Source organism: Ciconia boyciana, chromosome 2 (genome assembly GCF_034638445.1).
Source record: "Ciconia boyciana chromosome 2, ASM3463844v1, whole genome shotgun sequence".
Taxonomy (NCBI): domain Eukaryota; kingdom Metazoa; phylum Chordata; class Aves; order Ciconiiformes; family Ciconiidae; genus Ciconia; species Ciconia boyciana.
Genome location: NC_132935.1, coordinates 68,262,474 through 68,289,851, shown reverse-complemented (window position 1 = coordinate 68,289,851; position 27,378 = coordinate 68,262,474). Strand labels below are relative to the sequence as shown.

Sequence of the window (27,378 nt, the reverse complement as noted above, 5' to 3'; positions counted from 1 at the left end):
AGAGGACTGCCTCAGCCCTTTTTCAGGGAGGCACACAGAGCATAACGTAATGCAGAGAACTTCACCGTTTTCTGCAAGATTATCATCAGCCTTAAAAACGCAGCACCGCCACCGGGTCGCGCAGGAGCCGCGGCAGACCCCGTTGCAAACCGCACCGGCGGCAGGCGGCGTCCCCAGAGACCCGCGCTCCACAGAGCGCCGAGGCGGCGGCCGAGCCCGGCCCGCGGCCCCCGGCGAGCTCAGGGCGGGAGGGGCGGCCCCGGCGCTTTCCGGGCCGCGTGGGACCGCTACCCGCAGCTGCCAGCGCACGCCGGGGGCGGGGACGAGCGCAGCCCCGCGGCGATGCAGCCGCCGGCTCGGCTCGGCCCGGCCCGGCCCGCCGCCACGCGGCTGACCGGCTCCTGCCCGACCGTGAAGCGCACACGGCCGCCCCGCAGCCTGCCCGCCGCCGCGGGGTGATGAGGGGGGTGATGAGGAGGAGGGGAAGAGGAAGTTACCTCGCCCGCCGCCGGGACGGGCCCCGCCGCCGCCGGACCCTTCCCCCGCCGCTGTCCACGCGCGCACGCCGGCCACTCCCTGCTCCCCTTCCCTTCCTCTTCCGGGTACGGTGGCCGTCACGCGTCTCCCCGGCGGCCAACGGAGAAGCGGGGCGGGCGTCACGTGGGGACAGCGGAGCGCGTGGTGGCGGCGGCCGGGCGGGTGGCTTCGACGCTGGCTGGAGCCGTCCCCGGCGCTGTGAGGGCGGCGGGGCCTTCCCGCCGCCCGCCTTCCCGCCACCCACCCCATCTGCCGCCGCCGCCCCTCGCAGGGCGGGTGTCTTGCGGGCGGGGGTGGTGGGCGCTGCTCCGGGGTCCCGGGGTCTGTACGGGCCTGTAAGGGCCGCCTGGCCCAGCCCAGCCCCGCCCCGCCCTGGGGGGGACCTTTGCCCGGAGAGCTCGGGAGGGACCTGGAGAAACTGTGCCAGCTGGGGAAGGGCAGAGTGGGTGAGAGTCCGCGGTAGGGAGGAAGAGACCCCTGAGGAAGGCTGAATCCCGAGAGGGTCCTTCTATGCGAAAATACTGAAATTTGGATTTAGTGTCATTTGGAAGATGGCGGTTCTTTGGGAGGGGTGAAATGCTCCCAAGAGAATTAAAATCAGCTGTAGACGAGAGTAAGAGGAATACTACCTGAAAACACAAGTCATTCTGGGCTTGCAGCCATGGTTTAGGTGAACATGCTGGGTGTGGTAGCATCCCTTAGAGTCTTGGAAAGGGTTTTGTACCAGGATTCCCAGTCTTGAAAAGAGTATGTGTGTGGGCAAGCAAGGACTGGAAGTGGACTGACTGGTTGGAAACAAGGGGTGCAGGTAAATGGCAAGCGATGTTGCTTTTTGATGACTAGGGTATTGCGCTGAGCGCTGTTTGGTTGAACCTCTCATTATAATTAATGATCTGGCAGAAGAAAGCTGCACTCTGTGCACGAGTGGTCAAAGAGACAATAAGAAAGGACTGAGATGGCCTTGGAGAAAGGCTTGAAACTTGCTGAAAACATGTTGCTTTCTCCTGAATAGGCATACTGTATTTTTCAAATGTTGCTTTGCTGTACCACTTTTCTTAACTGGCTATAACCCCATGACCACTGTATGTCCCAGGCATAGGCTCTCTTGCATTTCCTCTTTCTTCCTCCACCACTTCCAGAGTTTTACTTTCTACCATCACATTGATTAATACTGCTAGTACAGTGGGTGCAGTTCTGCTTACCCATCCCAGCTGGCTTTGGAATTTGGCCTCTCGTGTGATCGATTGCCAAGGTTTTTTAGTTTGCTGGAGTGTGAAGGCAGCACTGAATCCTGCCCTAGGATCTGGCTTTACTGATGGCTCCTGAATGTTACGCCAGCGACTTAAATTTAACATCCAAACCATTCTCAGCCATCTTTCTCCTGCTGTCTGCTGCTCTTGACAGTACCACCTTGCTCGCCAGTCAGGAGGTGACAGATCTATCTTCTTTATGCCTAATACCTCCAACTCTCTGACTGAATTAAACCTCTTTCTTTGAGTTCAGCTGACTGAAGGACAGAAGGGAAGTATGTGTTGTGAACAACTCCAGAAACGGAGAGCAACATATCAGAAGTTTATGGATTTATTCCATGCAGTAGCTTTTGAAGTATTGAAAAAATTTTGTGTCCCTCAGCCTTACTCTTTTTTTTTTTTTTTTTTTTTTTTCCCCCCCTCCCCTGGAGGAAGAGGGGGAGGCTATAAAATGCAGGAGTAGGTGGGGCTTTTTTCTTTAATGCTAATTCATTTTGAATGAATACTGTTTACCAGATGCCTTTGTAATATTTCAGTAACACAACATTTATGCCTAAGATGCTAATGTTAGGCATTTGATTGTTGTAAATGATTTTTTTTTTTAATCTTTTCAAATTACAGCTGCTAAAGGATGGCACCTGTTTTTCTAGCCTCTTGAATGCATCCACTGGCTCTGCCTGTTTCATTGTGTCAAATCTGCAGTTTCCTCTCACATCTTGTCAAGGTCATTTACAGATCTAAGTGTCAGAGCTTAGGTCACACAGAACTGGTCTTCAGTGCTAAAATGCGCTGCTCTTTTTTTTTTTAATTTATTTTAATTTGAGTAGTTAACACGCGTCAGCTAAGCAAAAAGAACCCATGCTGGTAAAAACAATCCATCTGAAAAACTTATTTGCATTAAAACTTGAGGTCAGATCTGTTTTACGGTACCGGAATTGATTCCAGTAAGTTTATCTCATGGTAAAATTAAAGCACTTCAGTCATTTTTGCTCTTTCTGTTATCCAGTGACTCAGTCTGAATACATGTCCAGCCATGAGCTCTGGAGTAACTGTGATCACGTAAAACAAGGGTCTCAGTGTTCCTTGTGGATGGCTTAATGAATGTATAAAAATCTCCCAACCTGTGGACAAACAGGAAGCATTATTTAGAGAGTCAGCAGAGAGCAAACCGGGAAGCAGTTCGACTGCTGTCTTAATCTGTCATGGGACTGCATCTTAACTAAAGCATGTAGCTCCAGGCCTCTGTTTCAAAAACAGTATGTTGGGAATTGAAAAGATCATCCTCGTTGGGATTTTTTGCTTATTTTTTTCTGTTCAGAAGGGCTTTTCAGGAGGTGACAACCTTAGCTTGGAAAAGAGATGAATGAGGAAGAATATGGTAGAAGTAGAAAAGTTTATGAAATAGTACCACCTGCTTAACTGTTGCGACTAGCGTTCCCCAAAAATTTCTTGATTGCTTTGCTGAGTATGTGTCAGGGCAAATGCTTTAAAACGTACCACTTTGGGACCAGTAAGGAGCTGGCTGTTCATGCAGTTCTAGTCTTTTTGCTTGCAATTGCTAGCTATTGCAAGGCTTAATTACAAACGTGTTGTATGAGCCCAACGTTACACACTTAACAGAGGTGATGATGAGTAAGTGGGCAGGGAAGTGGTCCTGAGCATGATGCTGAGAACCACTCTGCTGTGGTCCACCCCGGAAAATTTCTTGAGATTTGGAAATTTTAATATTTCCTTGCCTTTTAACTTTTCATTGAGAACAGCTATATGATTAGAAATATTAAATGTTGTACGAAATCAATGAAAACTCTGAGAGTTACAAAAATATTTGTTTTAAACCACAAAGCTGTTACCACACAATTTCTGGACAGGTGTAACCTTACACAAAACTCCCATGTTTTTTCTTTAAAATCTCCAGTAATCCTTTTATTCTACTAACAGCATTTCACAATTGTAAAGAAATCCCCGAAGCAGCAATTACTTCTGTTATTGTTCCAGTAGGTTATTCCCTGCAATACCATACTGAACAACTAGTTAACAATGTGTTGATGGTGTTATAGTCTTCAAGTCCTAAAGATATATTTTAATGTAGCAATGTCCTTAGTTCATGTGTGTTCTATGTTGCTTTTCAAAATACTTAGAATTATATCTGGAAAAAAATAGTATTACTAGTTATGTCTGCTGAGTGGCTGCAGATTTTCAGCAACCTACAAGTTGAGTTCTGGAGTATTTTTAATTAGCATGTGTACAGAGCAGTCGTTCCTTAAGTAGCAAAACATATATAAACATACATCCTTCAACAGAGATGCTAACAAGCAGTACACAAGTCCTTCTGTACAAATCTCCAGGACCTTCTACTATGCTCCTGTCTCTCTTTAGTGGCTCATTCTCATGTCCAACAAATTCTTTTCCATCTCAGAAATGGAGAGGTTTTAACAAAAGAAACAATTATTGGGAAGCTGCGCAGCAAGAGCATTAGATCCTTTTGTGCTGTGCGTAGCTGCACAAACACCTGGGGAAGCACTAACTGCCAGGGTAGGGCTTTGGCTCGTATAATTTTCTTACAAATCTTGGCTCTAGTCATGGCATTTAAATTTAGACCTGTTTACAAATAATTTCTAAAGAATAAGCCTTGAAATGATTAAAATAGTAAAGAATAGAAATAAAATATTAAAGTTGTGATACTTTTTCCCTGCAGAACATCTCCTACCTTTAGCCCGATCCATCAGTTATTGAAGTCAGTGGAAAAACTGCTGATTTGAACATGTGATCACCAGGTATTTATAAACCAGGAACTTCACAGTTTGAGTCTGTTGCTGTTCTTGTTTTCAGTAATTTTGATTGTATTTTGTGTTCTTCAATGCTTATGATGTATCTAGAATATCAGTATTGAAAATAATTTGTAAATTGTTAAGCTTTGCTTGATAATGTAACAATAACACAGAAAAGTATCTTAGTGTAAGCTGTACATGACGTGATCAGAGGCTCCCTGCCATGAGCACAGAGGAGCAGTGAGAGGCAGTGAAACTCCAGTGACCTAGTCAGGGAAACCATCCTGACGTGGACCTGGGGCTGTCAAAGGGCGGGGATCAGCCTCATGTCCAAGTGTGAAACTCGCCAGATGAGTCAATGGAAGAGGCTCCCTCGGTCACTACAGACACCCAGTCACCCTGAGAGGGACATTGGAGTTGTCATGGGATGCAGAGGTAGAGATTCTTGGGATCGTGCAAGACTTACTATAAAATGTTTAGGGGAAAGACCAAGGTGGGGAAAAGGAGGATCAAGGTGATTTGAGGAGGAGCAAATGTGAGAAGATGGGGAAGAGGTGACAAAAGGAGCCAGTTGCAAGGCTGCTGGTCAGTACACTTCTCTGGCCATGCCCTGTATGTGATTACTGCTGCTGGTCCAGTCTTGCTACTGAACTGCATTTGTAACTGTTTTCATGGGTGAGGGTCTTTCTGTTCTGTGTGGATGGACATTTAAGTGCCAGTGACTGGAGAGGGGACCGGGGGTCACAGGGGCCCATGCTTCTGTGATACCAGCAGCTGGAAAGACTGGAGTGTGTGAAGGTCTGAGTGCCAGCAACTGGACAGAGGGCCAAGCGTCATAGGTGTCCATGTGTCCGGAGTGGCAGCAACTGGAGAGACTGGAGCGCATGCATATTGTGTGGATGTGTACATCAGTGTCTGTAATTGCTAATGAACATTAAGCTGGACTAGCAGGCTAGTAGGATAAGAGGCTTGGGAGCCAAGTACTGGAGCATCCGTAAGCCTGGGCTGCATACTGGAGAGACCAGAGCACCCTGAGTGTTGGCTATGGGAGGAACCAGGAGGTCCAAGCTGGCTGTCGGAAGGATCCACGGGATCAGGGCACCAGCTGCGAGAAAGCCTGTTTGTGTGTGCCTTTGTGCATGAAGCGACTGTCAGACCAGGGGATTCAGGGGCCAGGTACTAGATTGACTAAGGCCAGTTAGCAGAGAGAGTCACAGTGCGTGTGTCAGTGTGTGCACGTGCACCAGGGGGTCTGAGTGCCAGCAACCTGTGTGGGGCTACAGGCCTCAGGGGCTTATATGTCTGGATGCCAGCAACTGGAGACACCAGAGGATCCAGCAGGCAGTTACTGGACAGATGGAGTGTCTAAGAGCAGCTGCTGGAGGGATTTGTATTGTATCCACGTATGTGTTCCTTGCTAACGGGCTTTCATCCTAATCAGCCAGACAGGGGAACAGGATGTGGCTGCTGGTGCTGTTGGTGATTGTGTGAGGGCTGCCTCTTCTGTCTGAGTATCTGTGTGGCCCGCCGGCCGCGTGTGTGGACTGTGTGCATCGCCACCTATTGAGAAAACATGCTGTAGTGTCCTCGCTACTGACTGGACCCAGGGCAGTGGCAGCCTGGCCTTTACTGGGCAACAAGGTTCGGTAACCTCTAGTAATTATTGTTATTTGGGTGTTGTGGTGGTATTAGATCTAGACACAGAAAGGCTGAGTTTTCAGGAAGGAAAAGAGTATAAGCAGCAGCAAAGTATACTAGAAAAGAATACGGAGAAAATGAGTAAGAAAAAAAAATCCACTCCAGAGAGACCTATTCAGAATTGTAGAACAATGCACTTTGTTATATAGCAAGGCTACATATATACAATATATACAATATACACAATACAATAATATATAATAATTTTATACATTATTGTAAATGCTATTGACTGGAAGATGCCGAAGGAAGAGAGTAAGAGCATTTATTCATGCATGGCATGCTTTTAAGTAGCATAAGTTATTACATATCTTCACAGGGGAATCTACGACATAATTACAAGGTATCCCAGGATGGAGATTCTGTTCCTTTGTGCCATAGGAGTATAATAGTTAAAGTGTCTGAGTACAGTTTATCATCTGGAGCTTAGAGATTTTATTTACTTCTAAAAGTTGCCAAAGAGATTCTGCATCATAGAACATGCACGTTTTACATGTCTAAAACACAGGGGTAGCAATTCTTTCATCAACAAATTTCTGCTTAATTAGAAAAAGTTATATTTGAAAAACACAGAAGCAATAGCTTCCTCATTTGTCTCTTCCTTTTTTCCTCATTTGGTTGCATAAATAGAAGCCTGAATCTCAAATGCCCTGGTTCAGTCGGCAAAGATGGGCTGCAAATCTTACTGGGATAGCATTCAGCTTTTTGGCTCAGGTAAAGAAGTGAAGGCAATGAGTGTCAACAATGCAACATTCACTTGGCAATGAGAAAATTCACGGTGAAGACTGGTGGTCGTGGTAGCAGCATATTCTCTCCAGTTTTAGGTGCAGTGTCCTGTAAAAAGGATGTTGCACTAGGATGACCTCTGTTGGGGCTCTTTTATTTGGGCTGAACACAGTAATGGGTTTATGGCTGGCTACCTTTCCCTTTGACAGAGTCTGCTCCTTTTTTGCACCCTGCATTGCTTTGTCATAACAGAAAAATGATGCCACTTTCATTTGTGTATGTTGAAAATGGATTGTAATAATGGAAGTCATAGCTTCTTAATGTACTGTTCAAATAAATTTTTAGTGTTCATGTTACTTTGCAAAGCTAGGAGAGTTAAGAGCTGGATTCAAAAAGCAGATATGAGCACAGCAGTTTTTCCTGTATTTTAGGCTCTCTCCTGGATACAGAAGATAATTGGAAGGCATGCATTTGGGAAGTTGTCTTTCTGATCTCAAGTTTAAAATCAAAGTTTTCAAACCCAAATGCCTTTGAAATCACTGAAGCTAATGGATACTCAGCATCTCAGAATCTAAGGCCACTTATTTACATTCTTCAGTCTGGATCTAGAGTTCCCATGCTGTTTTAAAAGGTTGTCTTTAATGAGTACTGTAAGCTTAAATTCGGATCAGTAAAGCTTTTATGACTGTAATTAAGGTGATAGTTGAAGCAAACCTGTTCTGACACAAGGGCTAGATCACAGGTGCAGATGTTTACTATATAATCTATATATTAAAATTATTGCAATATTTCTCTCTGTCACTTTCTGGAAATAAATAGCAGTGCATGTGTTGGGTAGGTCTTGGAACATGCCACAACTGCTTGTTTATGTTCTGCAGAATAGATAGTGTCCGAAATGCATTGTACTAATTGTACACAACTAGATAAACTCTAAAACTGCATCTAGCACTTCTAACACTCTAGGTATGCTACACCTCTGCAACTACTTAGCATATGCTAAGTAGGTTCCTAGATGCCTAGCAGCCCAGCTGTAATGTTCAGGACTTCCTGTAACATTTCTAGTAGGAAAAAGCAGGTGTGGGTAGGAGACCTGTTGTTGGCCTCAAGACTTGCCTGTTTTGATAAACTGGTACTCTGATGTCTTCACTCTTGTTAAATTATTGTTGTTTTCACGTGCGCTTGTTTCAAAACTGTGATAAAAAAATAACCTCATACAGCATATGACAGATGCCACAATAATGTTTAGGATTATTGTCATTCTGGTTTCTTCTGCCTGGTATGTATTAAATTTGGATGGTATAATATCTCTTGTGAAATAGAACACTACTAGATAACTTGAAAATGTGGCACTGCAATTTTTTTCCTATCAAACTAATTTCCTTTAAACCTCTATGTTCTTGAAGCAGCATCCATCAGATCTTGTCAGCAGCACAATGAGGCACCTACTTTATATTGTCAGTGGAATACCAATTACCCTTAATTTTACCACATGTCCAATCAAAAGAGCTATTGCTTTCACATGATGGCAGAAGGTCATTAAAACAAATGATCTTGCTGCCAGACAATGACAACAAAACCACAGCTCAGTAAGTAGTGTATCTGTTATTGGGCACTGACAGCACACTAAATGCTGTGCTGCACTCGCTTTTTCATTCTGACTTGTTTCAGGTGATCTGATGGCCTGAGAGCTATAGCTAAAACATGCTCTCCTAACTTAACCTTTTAAGATACAATCTTATTTGCTTCAGACATATAAGTACACAAATACTTTTAATGTCATAGCTGTCAAATTCCGTAGCTCTTCCTTTGCTTTCAGCTGTTGCTTGCGGTTTTAGTTCGTAACAGTCCCTTCCAGAAGAAACAGCAGCCTGTCCTTTAGTACCCTGAATGGTGGTTCTTTAACCCTGTGAAAATGAGCACTGGTGGATTACTTAAGATGTTACAGTTTGTCTGGGTTCAGTCATCTGGATTCTCTTAAGTCTTTCATTTCATATTCTGCTGTGAACCATGACTAGTTCAATGCTTTCTTCTGTTCGGGACATCAGAGAATTTCCAGATTCTAACTTTCTCATATTTCTCCTCATACTCAGTTTTGAACTTTCTTCTTGTAAGACAGTTGCCTGTTTTTCTTTCTTCAGCTTGAGAGCAAACTGCTTTGCAAAATTCCAAAGTAATCCAGTTACTACTGTATAATTGGAAGGTGCTATTCACAGTTCTGAGTCAATCACACAAAGTTACTAAAAATGCATTAATGCTTTTACACTCAAAAAATAACAAAACTCTACATACTGATAACAGATACTATTTTCCCTACCATTTATGCTTTCAAGATGTCTGCAAAAGTAAAATAGAGAAACAAAATTGGAAATAGAGCATGAGTGACAGCAAAAAAAATCCTACTCTATATGTAAGAATTTCAGTTCAAGCCTTTGCCATTTTTTTCTGTGCTGAGTTATTCTGCTGGTTTTGCTCAACAATACCTTCAACGCTGAGAGCTCCTGCAGAGATGCTGCACTGGTAGCAATCAGAAAAAAAGGATTTTTATGCTGACTGTGCAATACTCTAGGCACCCAGTTTGTGAGGTTTTTTTTTTGGGGGGGGGGGGGGGGTTGTTTGTTTTTTTTCCCCAGAGTATGCTTTCGGATTAACTTCTTGTTAGAAAGCAAAACGTGCACTGATGGTAAATGGTCCCATGAGAGGTCCTCAGCCTGTCTGTAAATCAGGTTGCAAGTGAGCATCCAGAAAATGAGCATTGTGTAGTCATTGACCAGATGACCACATCTCTTCCCCCTCCTCCACAGCTGAGCAGAGTTTATTTTCTTCAGAGTGTCACCAGAATGTTTTTACCAGGGAAGAAAAAAATGATGTAGTGGTTACACAAGTCAGTTGTAGTCTCCCAGCCTCCTGATAATAAGCAGATCTCTTCATAAGTGGTGTCCTGAGAAAGGATGGTGCTTCCAGTCTGCTTAATACACCAAATGCAGAGATCAGAGGTTTGGGTTAGAGGCCTACAGATATATGAAAGCCATTGCCTATACCATCTGCTCCAACCAACCCCGGGAGGGTGTCCTGACTTCATGGAGTGGGAGCACGTGCTAATGTAGTTCAGCACAGCTCTAGTAAGTCTGATTTTTCACTGCGGTATATGCTAAAAGCTTTACTTGAAGCCATTGACCCAATGCCCAAGGATTAACTTCGACTAACTATTGCAAGTTGGTGAAAGGATGGAGCAAAAGTGAGACCTGAAGTGAGAGAAGTCCTGTCCTCCAGGGCAAATGTTTTAACTAATAATGCTTTAACTAACAAAGTAATTGCGGGAAAAGGAGAAAGGTGTTTTTTCATTATCTTATGTCTCATACTGCCAACTCAAATTTGGTGGATTCAGAAAAGCCTTCATGTATTCTCTGTGCTCTGTCTCCTGAGCAGTTACAGCTTAAATCATGAAGAAGGGAATGAAGACATGTAGCAATTTGCAGGAAATGTATTTGGTGTAGAGGACTTAATACCTACCTGTTGTGAATTCATGACTTTATACTGAATTTTGTTTTCTAATGTTTACTTTAAAGCTGTAAAGTACTGCTTATTTAATCCTGTCTTTAGGAATGAATATCAGTGTCCGTATGTTTAAAATACATTTCTAGCTCTTGCGGTTCCGGGGGAAAAAAAAGAAAATTTGATCCACTTGATGCACTTTAGTGTTTCAGAAAAGAGCAAGGAAAAGAGAAGGCCAAGGATCACTAATCATAAGTATTAAAAAACAGTCAGCCAAATGCTGAAAGCAAGCCTGAGTCACTTAAAGTCTCTGAGATTAAAATAATAATAAAAGCTACCTTCTGATGTCAGAGATTCAGCAATCTCTGCTTTCAGTTTTTTTGCAACCAAGAGCCCAGAAACTTAAAACAGACTTTTTCAAATAATTAAAAAAGCTGAACACCAGATATTTCTGGACTGTATTTCACACTTTATCATGTATTTCTGGACTCGTGATAAAACCTCCACAATTGCTAGCGCTGCAGTCATCAGCCAGAGAAGGCTCCTGTAGGAAGATGCAAAATGCAGAAAGATCTAATACTGCATTTAGAGCAATGGTTGCTGTATTATTTCCTGCAAGTGCTTCCCTCATCACTTTGTCCTGTGACCTGCATATGCTGGTCTTCTTTTCTAACTACTTTCTGCTCCTTATACAAAGGCATTTTTTCATCTGAGTCTTTTTAATGAAGTTTTACATACCTGAAAACAAAGAAAATATTCCTTGCACATGCAACTGCTGTTTTTCTCTTCAGGAGGTGAGAAGGAAAGATGAAGCTTTACATACTTGAGAACAACCAAAATATTCCATTGCACATGCAGCTGCCTCTTTGGGCATAAGCTGGTGGGACTGATCGAGAGAGCTTTAAACTAGAATCGATGGGGGAAGGGGATACCAACAGGATTGCAGTAGGTAAGCCAAGGGTTGGATGGCATCGCCTGAGGGTGGCAATGCTAGTGGAAACATTTACACTGCTCCTGGGAGCACGGAGGGCTCAGGAGCATGTCTGAAATGCTTGTACACCAGTGCATGCAGTATGAGAAACAAACAGGATGAACTGGAAGCGTTGGTCAGCTTAGCCCAGAGCTACGATATCATTGGTATTAGTGAGACTTGGTAGAATGAGTCCCACGATTAGAGTGCTGGGATGGAGGGCTACAGGCTGTTCAGGAGGGATGGGCAAGGCAGGCGAGGTGGAGGTATCGCGCTGTATGTAGGGGAGAGGTTTGATTGTACGGCCTTTACAGTTAAGTGATGGTGTAGTTGAGAGCCTCTGGGTGAGGGTTAGGGGGATGGAAAACAAAGGAGATGTTGTAGTGGGTGTCTACTACTGATCTCCCAGCCAGGATGTAAGCACTGATGAGTTATTTTATAGGCAGTTAGGATAAATTTCTGGATCGATAGCCCTCATCCTCATGGGAGATTTCAACTTCCTAGACATCAGCTGGGAATATCATACTGCTGTGACGAGCAGGTCTTGGAAATTCTTGAAGTTTGTAGGAGATAACTTCTTGTCACAGGTACTCAGTGAGCCAACTAGGAAAGATGACCTCCTAGGCTTGCTATCTGTGAACAGAGAAGGACTCATGGGGTATGTGATGGTAGGTGGCTGCCTTGGATACAGTGATCATGGAATGGTTGAGTTTAAAATTTTCAGTGTAATGAGAAAAAAGGACAGCAGAGTTGCTACCCAGGACTTCAGGAGAGCAAACGTTAAGCTATTCAGGGAGCTATTTAGCAGAGTACCCTGGGAATCTACTTTTGAGGGCTTAGGGGTCCACAAGTGCTGGTCAGTTTTTACAAAGCACCTTTTAGAAGCACGGGCGCAGGCAATTCCACCATGTCGTAAGTCAATTGAGCGGGGCAGAAGACCAGTTTGGCTGAATGGGGAACTCCTCATGGAGCTCAAGAGGAAAAAGAAATGTATGATCTCTGGAAGCAAGGTCAGGCTTCACAGGAAGAGTACAGAGCTGTGGTTCCTATATGCAGGGAGAAGACACAAAAGGCCAAAGCTCAATTAGAGTTGAAACTGGCCAGTGTTGTGTCAGATAACAAGAAGGGCTTTTTAAGTACCTTAATAGCAAGAGGAGGTCTAAAGAAAACATTGGACTGATACGTGTTGTGGATGGTCATCTGACTAACAGGGATGAAGAAAAAGCACAGGCATTCAATGCTTTTTTTGCCTCAGTCTTTAATAACACTGATAGACCTGGGCTGTGCAGTCCCCTGAGTCGAAGGACCACGAGTGTGGGAACAGTGACTTTCCATTTGTGGACACTGAAATTGTAAGGGACTAGCTGTATCAGCTGAATGTTCACAAGTCTGTGGGGCCTGATGGGATTCATCCCAGAGTACTGAAGGCGCTAGTGGATGTTATGGCAGGACCTCTCTCGATCATCTACCAAAGGTCTTGGGAGTCTGGGGAGGTCCCTTCTGACTGGAAGCTAGCCAGTGTTATTCCAATTTACAAGGGCGTGAGGGAAGACCCAGGAAACTACAGACTTGTTAGTCTAACCTCAGTTCCTGGAAAAATTACGGAGAAGATTATACAGGGTACTATTGAAAGGCATTTAAAGAATAATGCAGTCATAAGGCACAGTCAACATGAGTTTACAAAGGGAAAGTCCCGTTTAACTAATTTGATATCCTTCTATGATAAGGTCACCCGCCTAGTGGATGAAGGGAATCATAGAATGGTTTGGGTTGGAAGGGACCTTAAAGATCACGTAGGTCCAACCCCTCTGCCATGGGCAGGGACACCTTCCACTAGACCAGGTTGCTCAAAGCCCCGTCCAGCCTGGCCTTGAACACTTGCAGGGATGGGGCATCCACAACTTCTCCGGGCAACCTGTTCCAGTGCCTCACCACCCTCATAATGAAGAATTTCTTCCCTATACCTAATTTAAATCTACCCTCTTTCAGTTTAAAGCCGTTACCACTTGTCCTATCAATACCTGCCCTTGTAAAAAGTCCCTCTCCAGCTTTCTTGTAGGCCCCCTTCCGGTACTGGAAGGCTGCTATAAGGTCTCCCCGGAGCCTTCTCTTCTCCAGGCTGAACAACCCCAACTCTCTCAGCCTGTGTCCATAGGAGAGGTGCTCCAGCCCTCTGATCATCTTTGTGGTCCATGTCCTTCTTATGTTGGGGGCTAGAGCTGAATGCAGTATTCCAGGTGGGGTCTCATGAGAGTGGAGTAGAGCTGCTGTCCATGCTTCTTTTGATGCAGCCCAGGGTATGGTTGGTTGTCTGGGCTGCAAGTGCACATTGCCGGGTCATGTTGAGCTTCTCATCAACCAACACCCCCAAGTCCTTCTCCTCAGGGCTGCTCTCAATCCATTCTCCACCCAGCCTGTATTTGTGCTTGGGATTGCCCTGACCCATGTGCAGGACCTTGCATTTGGCCTTGTTGAACTTCATGAGGTTTGCACGGGCCCAGCTCTCAAGCCTGTCACAGTCCCTCTGGATGGCATCCCTTCCTTCCAGCATGTTGACCACACCACACAGCTTGCTGTCATTGGGAACCTTGCTGTGGGTGCACTCAATCCCACTGTCCATGTTGCCAACGAAGATGTTAAACAGTGCCAGTCCCAATAGCGACCCCTGAGGAATGCCAGTTGCCACTGGTATCCACTTGGACATCAAGTCGTTGACCGCAACTCTTTTGAGTGTGACCATCCAGCCAATTCCTTATCCACTGCGTGGTCCATCCGTCAAATCCATGTCTCTCCAATTTAGAGACAAGGATGTCACACGGGACAGCGTCAAATGCTTTGTGCAAGTCCAGGTAGATGACGTCAGTTGCTCTTCCCTTATCCACCAATGCTGTCACCCAATTGTAGAAGGCCACCAGATTTGTCAGGCACGATTTGCCCTTAGTGAAGCTGTGGAAGGTGGTGGATGTAGTTTTTCTGGGGTTTAGTAAGGCTTTTGATACTGTCCCTCACATATCCTTCTGGAGAAGTTGTCCAGCTGTGGGATGAGCAGGTTCACAGTGTGCTGAGTGACGAGCTGGCTGAAGGGCACAGCTCAAAGGGTTGTAGTGAATGGGGGTTCCATCTGGTCACCAGTGGTGTTCCTCAGGGCTCAATTCTAGGGCCAGTTCTGTTCAATGTATTTATCAACGATCTGGATGCAGGAGTTGAATGTACCATTAGTAAGTTTGCTGACGATACCAAACTGGGAGGTGCTGTTGACTCTCTTGAGGGACAAGAGGCCTTGCAGAGGGATCTAGATAGATTAGAGCATTGGGCAATGATTAATGCAATGAAATTTAACAAGTCAAAATGCTGGATTCTGCACCTAGAACGGAGTAATGCCGGGCACAAGTATAAATTGGGAGAGGAGTGGCTGGAGAGCAGCCCTGCAGAAAGGGATCTGGGGGTGCTGGTCAGCGGCAGGCTCAGTGTGAGTCAGCAGTGTGCCCTGGCAGCCACGAGGGCAAACTGCATCCTGGGGTGCATCAAACACAGCATAACCAGCCCGTCAAAAAAGGTGATTATCCCGCTGTACCAACGCATCACCTTGAGCACTGTGTGCACTTCTGGGTCACAAAATTTAAGAAGGATGTTAAAGTCCTTGAATGAGTCCAGAGGAGGGCAACAAAGCTGGTGAAAAGGCTGGAAGGCATGTCCTATGAGGAGTGGCTAAGGACTTTGGGCTCATCTAGTTTGGAGAAAAGGAGGCTGAGGGGTGACCTCATTGCTCTCTGCAGCTTCCTGAGGAGAGGAAGTGGAGAGGGAGGTGCTGAGCTCTTCTCCCTGTCACTTCTCCCAGTGACAGGACACGTGGGAATGGTTCAGTGCTGCACCAGGGGAGGTTTAGACTGGACATGAGGAAGCATTTCTTTACAGAGAGGGTGGTCAAACACTGGAACAGCTTCCTAGAGAGGTGGTTGATGCCCCAAGCCTGTCAGTGTTTATGAGGCATTTGGGCAATGGCCTTAACAACATGCTTTAGCTTCGTCAGCCCTGAATTGGTCAGGCAGTTGGACTAGATGATCGTTGTAGGTCCCTTCCAACTGAAATAGTCCTATTCTTTTCTGTTCTATTCTATTCTGTTCTGTTCTATTTTTCCTTTGGGCAGGAGAGAAGGGAAGGATAAAGGAGAGGTCCAACAATGTTAAGATGTAATACTGAAGAAAAGTTGTGTTAGTAATGCTTAATTAGTTTGTAGGCAGCTTTGTAAAGCACAGCGACAGTGTTGTATGGATGGCAGGTAATGAACAAACTCTGTATGTTCTGAGTAAACAGAACATGAGTCTGCTCTAATCCAAAAGCCGGAGACCACATTAGCAAGTCACTGAGTCAGAGCTTGTCTCTCCAGTCTTCTCAAAGAACTTGTTTAGGTTTGGTACCAGATACTGATGGAGTCACACATATGTTGGCAAAACCAGCTTGCATCTGCCCACAAGGTTATACAAAGATAAAAAAGAAACATTTATGGACAGTCCATTTCACATACTACAAAGTATGCTTAGTAGGTTTGCGAGCTGAAGCAATTTGAACAGTCGAATATATAAGTAAGCAGACAGACAGACAGACAGACATATAAAATGTGTTGCTGAGAGGCTTAGGATGATTTGGTTGAAGATGTGAAGGTATGAGTTAAGTTGGCAGTATCCTCTTGCCTATAGGTAAGATCTTCCTGTCAGCTGTGTGAGCTGCAAGAGAAGGGGTTAACCACTGAGTCATTATTACTGGAAATTTGTTCCAGTACAAAAATAATGGAAGCCCTAGTGTTTGATTTGGCGCTTCCTGGCAACAGAATTTCATCTTGTGCCCTAGTCAAGAATCAAACTGAGGGGTAGGGAAGCGTGGTGGTCACAAATAATGTCACAAAACTTGTCAAAAACTTGTTGCTTGCTAAGTAGCCATAGAGATGGATCAGACCATTTACTTAGAAAGCATAAAATAAGTAAAAGGATAAACTGAGATTAACCTGACTACTGAAGTCTGATAGTATTCCTGGGCGCTACACAGCTTTGTTCCGCAGGCTTTTGATCAAGCCTTTTGTAAACAGGCATATATTTTCTTAACTTTTTCTCCATGGTAGCCATTCAGTTACCTGAGGTCTTTGGTTGCCTGCTCACATAACAGTAGGTTGTGGACATCAGTCTTTCTCATACTTACTGAAAGAAAGTAATATACAACAGTGTTACCAAGTGGAAGAGGGAGAAAACTCTGTTGCAAATACAATAATGACAACCAAATGGCATTTTCAAAGACAGTAGTATTTATGGAATACCTTAGCTTTCCGAATTTTACTGTAAATAACATTGTTAATCATGAAGTAACTCATACTTTAAGATGTTAATTTTCACTTTTCTATGATGATAATTTTGTGCCTGAATGCGTACTCTACTAAGTCCATGTAGGGTGTTCATTTGAAGCTGAGGCACAATGTTTGGACAGATTCTCAATAATTATTGTTCTATATATATGTACTATTCATTCTAATTATGGGAAGCTGAGAATGCAGCTGCAAAATCATCATATCATTCAGTATACTGTTAGTATTGATTACTGGCAAGGTCTTTTAATTTTTAGAATACAGTGTTTTAAGCTCTCTATATTCCTTGTGTCTCTTCACAGATGTTTTGAACATTATTTTCAAAAACTAAATTTTACAGACTCTGGACACAATGTTTTTATATTTAGGGTCTTTTTGTGGAAAAAATAGTAATTTTTGAATTAAGTAAACGCTTATAAGAACATGTGTACAAACATTTTAACAAGGCAAAAGCTTATAATTAGGAACTGACAAGCAGAGACTTTAAACAAGTCTACCATCTTCCTTGAAAACAGATAAATAGCAAGCAAGAGCAGAAGAGTTGCTAGGTTTAAAAGCTTTAAAAATGGTAAAAGGATAATGAATTCTTCAGACCTGAAGGTGTGTTTCTGAACAAGGAAAAAAAGACACATATTACCTACCGAGGAGAAGAAAAAAAAAGCTGCTGCCAATCTTTAATATTGTGGATACTGTCTTCTTGCAGAAGCCTTAGTAGCTTTCCATTGTTAACATCTAAAATTCCATTTTCTTTGTTTCTTACAAATAGATCTTCTAAAAGCAGTTTATCTGTGGTGTCTTTAACCACATTTGCAATAGTTATTTGGACTGAAATTTTCTTCTCTACAATCATAGAAAAAAACATAGCTAAGAACTCTTTCTCCTAACAACATCATTCCTTTTGCTACTGTTACAACTGTATAATTTATGATGTCACTATGTAGAAAGTCTGATGATTTTAACACTTCATATTCTAAAAGGGATGAAGCAGTGTTCTTTTCCTTTCAACCTTTGTGCTCCCAAGACAGTTTTGCTGTCATATGGTGTGTGTTGATCCAAATCTGCAATTCTCAGTTCTGTTGTCATTTTCTGTCTGTATATTTTTATATAAATTGCAGCTTTTGTGTCTTATAAATGGCACTGTTTGCTGTTTTCTTTGTAGCATATCCTGTCTTCCCAAAGCTTTTTTCTCAAGCCTAAAATCCAGTGATTTAAATGAGCAATTTTTTATATTTTCCTTAATTTTATATAATTAAAAATAGAGTTAGAAGCCAAAGCAAAAAAGATCTTCATTAATAAAGATCATTCCAAACTGTAAAATTCACAAGATCAATTGTGCAGTGCTTGTCAGGCCGCACCTGGAGTCCTGTGTTCAGTTCTGGTCCCCACAATTCAAGAAAGACGTGGACTGACAGGAGGGGGTCTAAAGGAGGGCCATGAAGATGATCAAAGGGCTGGAGAACCTCCCCTCTGAGGAAAGACTGATGGAGTTAGTCTCTCCCTGGAGAGGAGAGAGCTCAGAGGGATCTCATCACAGTATTCCAGTACTTAAAGGGTGGCTACAAAGAGGATGCCCTTTTTTTCAGAAAAAGAATTTGTTGAAAAGTTCCTGCCTTAGTCTAGAAGTGAGTCACAAGCTTATAAGTCTTTGGTGCCTTATCAAACTAAATATAAGCACTGCATTACCAATCTTCAATATAGATAGGTTTTTAGAACCATATCTTCAAAATTTGCAAACATATTTTTATTTGAAAAGCGATTGCTTGACATAGTTATTTCATTACTGTATAGACATTGTGATAGAAGGAATAGCATCCTCTAACTCAGTTTGTCTAGTGCTTCCTGTAATAAAAAAAATGGTTATAACTTTAACAGCTCCAATTCCATCATGATTAGCTGCACATTTTGGAAGCTTGGCAGGAAAGTCTTTGGGTTAGAGAGGTGCCTTTTACTGCCATTATAAAATTTTCTATAGCATTGGCAGAATTACAAACTGTCAGGAATCATAATTTTTTCCATGTACTGTATATTGTACAGATCAGGGCTTTTCACTTCCTGCCAAAACCCTTGACATCTGATAGCGCTGCGTGCATATCAAGAAGGTATCCTGAATCTTCATTCCATACAGAATTCAAAGTCTGACTGGATTGTGGACAAAATGAATCTTCTGCTCTTTAGAAAGTCTGTGGGGAATAGGAACCGATCAAGTAATAAATTCATTCTGTACCTTTTTGCCTTCACTATGATCTGTACCCTTTACTCTCCCTATTAATAAAAATGTCTCTCACTTCACAAAGAATATGCACAAGCTTGAGTGAGAAGACATCTAGGATGGGTACACAAGCCACCTGTCAAGTTACACAACGAAAGCACTACTTAAATATTCTTTGTTGTTTAGCCCACTAAAACAAGACTTGCCAGGTATAAACAACCCTTTAAAAAGGAAGAAAAAAGTAAATCTGGCATGTCTTGGAAACCTCTTTGTGGATATAATAACTAATCATTGAAGGACTCCATCAGAACATCTAATGATTTAATCTCCCATCTTAAACTAATGGCATCAGAAACCTCTGCAGATTTCCCAATTTATATTCCACTCATATTTATTCCTCTAATACCAAGATGCTAAGTTTACTGATAGGAAAAAATTCAGAAAAAAAGATTAGAGAGATAGCAGGTCATTATAAATCAATCTGACATTTAGACAAATCTGAGCTACACCATTCTGTGCATGCATCACAGTGAACAATTTCTATCCGGTAGCTTTACAAAATTTTGATCAATAAACTTGCAATAACAATAACTTGAATACAGAGTGGATTTCCTGAATGATAGGATTTGATTTTCATAATCATTGTGAAGGTGTCAAGAAACTGTAGAGCTGTCGTGGCAGTAGGGGCTTATGGCATATGCTGATACATTTAATGCATAGGATCACTGTAATGTAACTGGAGCTGGCTGGGAAGAAGTAGGCAGGGGAGTTCTGCAGATTAATGGATGTGAATACAGCAGCCCAGGCTTGTAACAAGAGTTAAAATCATTTGTAGACAGATCCCACTGCCTGTTTTCAGCAGAACCACAGCCAGTTTACTGTCATGAGGAGGGTGCAGCATTCTTCAGAAAAACACTTCTGTACCTAACAAATCCTCCAGAGATTCGTTGTGCTGCTTTACGTAACAAGACAAGATGCGTGCAGTTTTCCTTTATACATATTTGTATGTTAAATCAGTGATTCCTGGAAAAGTTAGGAAGAAAGTATTAGTATTTGGACTGCGACAGCAAGGCAATCAAATGTCTAGCTGCTAGTCCAGTAGTTGTGAAATAATATGACATAGAAAGGAACACCATAAATGTAGTAAATGTAGTTCTGGGATATAGGAGTGTTAAAAAGATGACTAAGATAATTTAAAATGTAAGATGAATTTGTGCAGCATTTTGAGTCCCAGAAGCAGCAAGTACATTAAAGAACAGCAAATGATCACAAAAAGTTATGTGAAATGTAAGCAGATTAAAAAAAACTTTTGTCACAGATTATATTGGTAATGATATGTATCGAATGTTTAGAACACCGTTCATATCTAAATCAACAGACTGTTTTCAAACCAAAGCAATTTTAAACTAGTCTAAACCCTTACTTAAGCAGATTCATCATGTTAGAAAAGCTGCACAAGTTTTTAGAAGCTAATGAATGAGCTAAAACCAGTTTGCTCTTGACTGTTACAAAAATTCTTAACTCTTGGCCAAAAACTCACCGGTTGAGAAATCCTTTCTTGCTCCTGCCAATTAAGTTTGTTATTTATAAAGGCAATTCTGAAAAGATGTAGCTTGTCTTCTACACTGGTGCTTTATTGTCTGAGATATTTAACATATTTTTCGTCTCTGGAATGTCCCATTTGAGTTCACCAAATTATTTTCAGTTTTATTTCATTAAACCTTATCATTCTCATTTAAAATATGAGGCCATATGTACTCTGGCCTACAGAGTTGATTATGGATAAATTGCCAGTTACTTTTAGACACAGAGAGATTGAGAGAGGTAAAGTAAGTTATTTTTTTAATGTGTCCAAGCATCATGGACACTTAATTTATAGATTTCAACGGGAGCAACGCACGTAACACACTGAGGTGCATTTGAAAGTCCGGATATGCCCTTCTCTACCTCTTTAGGGTTAGAGTTTCAAAAATACTGATGTGCTGAAGTGAAATGTTTACTGACATCTCTTTGCCATAATTATGTGGGAGATAGTAGTAGGTCTCCAGACAGCTGGTGATAAGATCAAGATTATGCTTCTCCAGAAACTCAGTGCTAACTGCTTCTTCTCATAGAAGAGCAAGTTGTATTCTTGTTTGTTCTTAACTTTTATGATCTTTCCTGTGACTACTTAACAGATGCTGGTACAGCTATATTTAAAAAAAAATCAGAATTTCCTTGGACATTTTTAGAGGCTTGTTCTTCACCCACTTCATCTTCTCAAAGAATTATGAAAGATACTACAATAATTAAGTTTATTTTCCAGAAATTTCACTTAAATAGCCATCAGTTTCTCTTTACAGTACTGTATCAGCACAGACTTTGTAGCAGTTCAGATAACTAAGATACAGCCAGACAGATGTAAACTCCTAAGTGAATTCATGGTATTTGTCCTCACACTTTTTGATTTATGGATTTTGCAGGCTGTATGTATTTGTATTTTTAAAACATTCTTAAAATATAGAAATTAATTCACATAGGAAACTGAGGAAATGATATTATCCTTCTGCATCTACAGACAATTCTCTTCACATTAGTCAAGGTTTAATTATAGTGGTGAAAATTTTTCTTCCTACACATAAGATAATGCACATTTTAATAGATCTTATTATTTGGAAATGTCTCTTGATATTCAGCGTTTATCATAATTTGACTAACTTTATCTCATTCACTAAATTCAAAATACAGTTGACATTTTCCTAGGTTTTTTGTTGCTTCAGCTTCCAAAGCTTGAAGTACTAAAGACCCTTCATCTTTTATTTTTGCCTTTATTGTAAAAGTTAAGCAGGCATTTGATTGACCGTCTCTGTTTAGCTTTGACTGAGGCTAAAAAAATAAGAGTCCAAGGGAGCCCTTAAAGCATTGAAGTCTGAACTCCCCAGATAACAGAAAAGGATGTGTTATTTGTCTCTGAAACGTAAGGACTAGTTGCTTCAGTGAACTGTTTTCAAAAGCTAGTTTCTGAAATGTGACTCAAGGAGAAGTATAAATTATTCTCTCTTTTGACATTCTCAAAAGGTTAAATTGGAAAGGAAACTGCGCCTGTGTCTGAGGTTCTGGTAAATGGAGGGGGAAGACAAAGGCTGAAATAGGAATGTTGCTTTTAGTCAATACAAGTTTTAAGTTTTGTAGTGCTTTCAGTAAGAAAACGCTAAGTATTCAGAAATATGTTGCTTTGATTAAACCTGGATTGCGAAGGTGAAAAGATTAAGTCATCATACGGCTTTTGTATGGTAACAGTGGAGAGAGGACATAATCATACAGCAACTGTGCATGAAGCAATTTTAAGACAAAAGTTACAGTAATTCATTTCAGTGTTACATGGGCAAAATCAGTGTAAGTGGAAGAAGGTCTGAGGAGGTGGCCCAGATCTTATAACCTACATTCTTTATAGTCCTCGGTGCTTATGGATGTTTACATATCTGACTCCAGTTTAACACCAGCCACTCCCTGGTTTCATAGGAAATAAAACTAAATATAAATTGAAAGCCTTAGTACTCTTGTGAATCTGGTTCTGTACTTCCCTCTATATTCAAGTATCTGTAAAATCAATATTGATTAAGATCAATATCTGTAAAATCTGCCTTGGTTTTATCTCATTTCAATAAGGTACAATGATTATGAGTGCCTGTTGTGGAATGGTGATGATCTGGTGAAGGGATTTCTCAAAGATTAAAGACTAGAAGTGATATCTCCAAATAACCTTACTGGTAAATTGGAATGTAGCTTGGGGAGAACAGAGATAAATGTAGAAGTAAGAGTTTTTAAGCAGTGCAGGGAAAGCAAGTGATAAATGGGCTATTGTAATAGAAATACCCAGAAGTTGTATTCAGAAAAGTCAAATAACAACTGGTGTTAATTTAGTAGTTCTTTCTTGCAGCTCAGTAGCGTATATGAGTCACTTTCTACATTTCTCGCTTGAATCCAGCATTGCCACTGACAGTTTGTCCAAGCACATATTTATTTAATCACTTTTTTTGGCTGAATTTTGCTCAACAAGATTGTTCATAGAAGCCAGAAAGATTACCTGAGTGTGCGAGCCATTCACAAATGAACAGAAACTTCATCATTTTTTCTCTTGATGTTAAATTAAAAATAAAGTCCTCTTGATTTCATTGCGATTTCTGCTTTTGTTTTTAAATATGTCATAGGTTTTTTATGCCTTATGCTTTTCATGTTTTATGCTTTGAATCTCAGGTGATATATGTCTGATATTTAAAACAAAGAAAATAATTTTAAATTGCATTTATGATTCTAGAACTTCTTTTATTCTTTGCCACCACTAGATAAAATGTTTGTGTGTCTACTATGATTGCAGTGTCATCTGCAAGTATTAAATATACTCAGCTGACACTTTAGTTAGTTTCTTATTTTGTCTTTTCATCACATCTATGTATAAATCAGCAGTGTTAAGTTTACAGTCAAGATTTTATTTTAGTGCTCCCATGATTTATACAAAGTTAATTCATTTGGTAAACTACCTCGCTGGTATACATGCTGTATAGTTTTTAATGCAATCAAATTGCAGATCAGTTGCTCTAGGTTTCAATTGTATTGGATTCACTGAAGCTTTAACCACCCACCCTAATTATTTAGAGACCCCTTGTGGATAGTTGCGACCTTGATTACTATAGACACAGGCAGAATTATAAGTATAGAAAAATCATGGACAATATATAAGATAAAAACAGAAAATATGTATCAATCAAATTACACAAAAATTGAAAATGGAAAAGATCAACTCTGTATGCCTGGAAATTTAATCCTTAACATTTTCCTTCGGTGCAGTTTTGAATACACCCAGTAAAGGTTTTTCCACTATTTATTGATGGGAACTGTTGTACTACCTGAGAGTTTATAAATTCCATCTACATTTCATTTTTCATCTTATTACTCATAGGATAGTGATGTAGGTGTTAAATTAGAAACATTCAAAGCTGACAAAGTTGAATTGGCTTAAGAAATTTTAAACAAAAATGCATCACCAAACCTCGAGTTATTCTAAACCATTATACCCATGGGGCTGCCTGGATGTGTACTGCAGCATTTCCAAAGCCATTCTTGGCAGCAGGAAAATTGCAAATTTCCTCCTGGGGTCTCCCCAGAGGTCTCAAAGAAATTATAGGGAGAAAGGTCAATTCTCCTGAGGGTCTGCCCTAGGTATCCATAAGCTAGCATTATTCAGAAGTACTCTCAGAAAGCAGGTACCAAGCAGACTACTGCGAATGAGCTGTTTGTCCAACAATGCTTGAAATCCCGCTGTTACCATAGTCTGACTGTGTGTCACAGTTATGTATTCACCAGGGGTCAGTAAGTTTAAGTATTCTGTTTAAAAATAACTAAGATGATTTCTGCACCCAGAAATGTGGGGAAAGTGGATGCCACGACTTTAGGTGGGGTTTGTAAGAACTTCCCGCCCTAGAAGGAGACTGAGACTCCAACAAGACATAGAAAGTTGTAGCTGCCTACATGCCTCTTTGGAGGTCTCTCCCCTCTCCTATGGATACTTCCCACCTAATCCATAGTCAGTCAGTTTTACTGAGGTGCTCAGTAGGCAGCGCATCATCAGCGTTTACTTGGATCTCTTGCTCCAGCTTCCAGCATTGTTTGTCACAGAAGCTCCTCAGAAGTGGAATCAGAAATTTGGAGGGTATCCTGACTGCAGGAAAAAAGACCTGTCCTCATTTCTGAATCTCTGTCAGAGCCTATTGTTCCATCAAATACAAATTCATATTTGTTGCAATGGCTCTTCAAGTGTGCCTAGAGAAATTGAGGGAAAGTTTGTTTATCTGGAAAAATGTCTCTGTAACAGTACTTTTCCCTTTGCATACACAAAGAAAGAATGGAGCTCTTTCAGCTTCTTTCGTAGAACTTGCTTTTGAGAAACTCTGGTAGGAACCACTCATTTGCATCAATCTCCTGAAAAAAACGCATCAGGATCTTCTCGTTCCAGTAGTCAAAGGGAGAGTATGTTCCACCAGTCAGCCAGTTTCCTCTTAACATTAGCTGATCTCAGCTAGGGAATCTGGGGTAGGCTTACTTCACAGTGTTTGAGAGAGTTCCGGTATTTGTTTCTTTACTCCTCTGCTTCTACAACTCAACCTTTGTGTTTGAACTTTGCACGCAGAATGCACATATGCTTACATTTAAAACAGCCAGTTGCACATTGTACATTTAAAGGAAATTTAAATTTTCATTGGAGTCGCATTTGCAACTCTGATCAGTGTGTTGCTGGTCTTTTGCCTCTGGTGGTTATTCTAAAATTTCTCCTCTGAGGGGATGTAATGGATTTTCTTGTGGCCTGCTTATAGCCTGCTGTGGATGTCTGAGTTTCCTTTGCAGGTTAGGTCAAAATGGATTTTAGGATCTGTTGTTTCTTACCTTTTGCACTATTTTTGAAAGTTAGATAGTTGCATCAGAATGTCATGATTATGGGGGTGGACTTTTTTATCTTTTTTTTCTATACAGGTGGATCTCTAGCCCACAGGCTAATTGGAACCATGATCTATGTATAACCAAAGAAATTTATCTACCTAAGCTGACCGATAGCCTGAAACAGCTGCTTTGAGATGTGAATTGCATCATTCATGTCAAGAACGACCAACACCAAAAGCCACTTCTCTGATGCCCCCCTTCGAGAGAATGCTGTGCATGTGGCCATCTAAACCTGAACACCAAGGAGCTAAGGTGAAGAGTCTTTCCTGTTGCAGCCCAGGGGCTCATTCTCTTGAGAAGTGTAAATAAGAATATTTTCACACCTTCCTTTCGGGGTAGGAAAGAGGTGTCCTCTGTCAATGTCAAAATCTTGCCTGAGAGTAGCATACTAGCTATTTTCAATTTGAGAAATTTGATCATCTACATTAATGTGACATTTCTTAAGGTGAATAAAAGTCCAGTTTCTCTAACACGGTTAGCCAAAATCACATTGAAATTCCATACATCTCTTTCCATTTTAATGTCTCTAAGATTTAGTAGAACATGTTTAATTTACAAGCATTACATTTTTTTAGAATAGTTAAACTTCGAGGTCGGTTCTTATAATAATATATGAGGAATTTAAGCAGATAAACTATTAATACTAATGGGATTGATTCCCTAAGAGCAAGAGAAAAAAACTTGAGCTTTCAGAATGTAATTAGAAACGAGCTTTCAGAAAATACCTTCTGCCGTCATAATGTAATTAAATTGTAGTTAAAGTTGCATTTATACATTGTTAATTAAAGGGGAAAAACAGCACTAACATCACCAATTAGTTTTTAAATAATATTAATTTGAAGCAAATACCTGCACTTCAATTTCCTTTAACTAAACATTTCAAGCAAGATTCTTCCAGGTCAGAGAGGAGGGCTATAGACGGGATCCTCTTCACATGCTGTGAGCAGTGTAGGAACCACTAAGTCACATTCATGGAGACTACTTTAAGGGCAAATATGGGATATGTTTCTGTCTCTGTTATTAAAAAGGAGTGATGTCCTATGTTATTTTCACAACAGTTAATTGATTCAAACTTTCTTTGAATTTTGGGGGGGGGTATTTAAAGTTTTGAAGGCTAGAGTGTAAACTCTTTGAGACAGGTATTGAATGCTGCTTTGTGTTTGCACCACACCTGCTATACTGTGAATTCAGCCAGAATACAAACAGCCTTTGAAACTTGCCCCAGACAAGTAGGCTCAAGTTGAGAGAGACGTATAAACTCCTACAGGAGACCCTAAAAAAGCTCCTTTTGGGAGCTACCCATTTTCTGTTTTGTATACACTTACAAGGATCAACCCAGTGACAGCACCTGCAGCAGTCTCTACAGGGATACCAGCCAGAAGTGTGTGTGTGGGGGTTGTCACTTAGAGTTCTGTACTGCCACTGACTATGGGAGTCATCTTCAATGTAAAATCGATAGTATTAGCTGTGCCTTTAGTGGACTTATGGAAGAGCTATTGCCTTGTTTCTGGATCTCATACAACTTTGTTCTTGGCTTTGTGACCTGCTTAGTGCCATAGGAGTCAGCTACTTCCTGACTGCTGTTCAGTCTGTAATGGAGCTGGGGACTGACCCATTAATTTAATTGAACATTAAGGTGAAAACATTGCAAGCCTTAGAATCTGGTTAGGAATCAGTGAAGAAAGGCCCAGCTGCATTTACAGCAATAGGTTACTTTCGTTAGAAATTTCGATTTCTCAAAGCCAAGATTTTTCATGGAAATGTGTAAGATTCAAAGAAATTTTGGTAAGGAAGATTATATAGGCGTTGCATGGAATTTCTGACCTGATGGAAAAAAGTGCAGGTCCTTGCTCTTTTCTGAGTCAGGCTCTGGTTATTTTGTTTCTGCAATTTTTTTCCCA

General features: G+C 41.4%; 1 protein-coding gene and 1 long non-coding RNA gene across 3 annotated transcripts in view; one reads left to right on the top strand and one right to left on the bottom strand.

Annotated features, from left to right (window-relative positions):
* SLC39A6 (solute carrier family 39 member 6) overlaps nt 1-622 on the bottom strand; it is a 19,747-nt gene extending 19,125 nt beyond the window's left edge. The window contains exon 1 of one of the 2 annotated variants that reach the window (XM_072852931.1): nt 498-622. The gene's annotated coding sequence lies outside the window, so the exon portion shown is untranslated. The remainder of the gene's footprint in view (nt 1-497) is intronic. The other variant, XM_072852932.1, reaches the window with a different exon arrangement.
* LOC140647842 (uncharacterized) lies at nt 324-27,378 on the top strand. Its single transcript, XR_012040973.1, has 3 exons — nt 324-602; nt 4,483-4,561; nt 25,511-27,378. It is a non-coding gene; the product is annotated as an uncharacterized lncRNA (long non-coding RNA).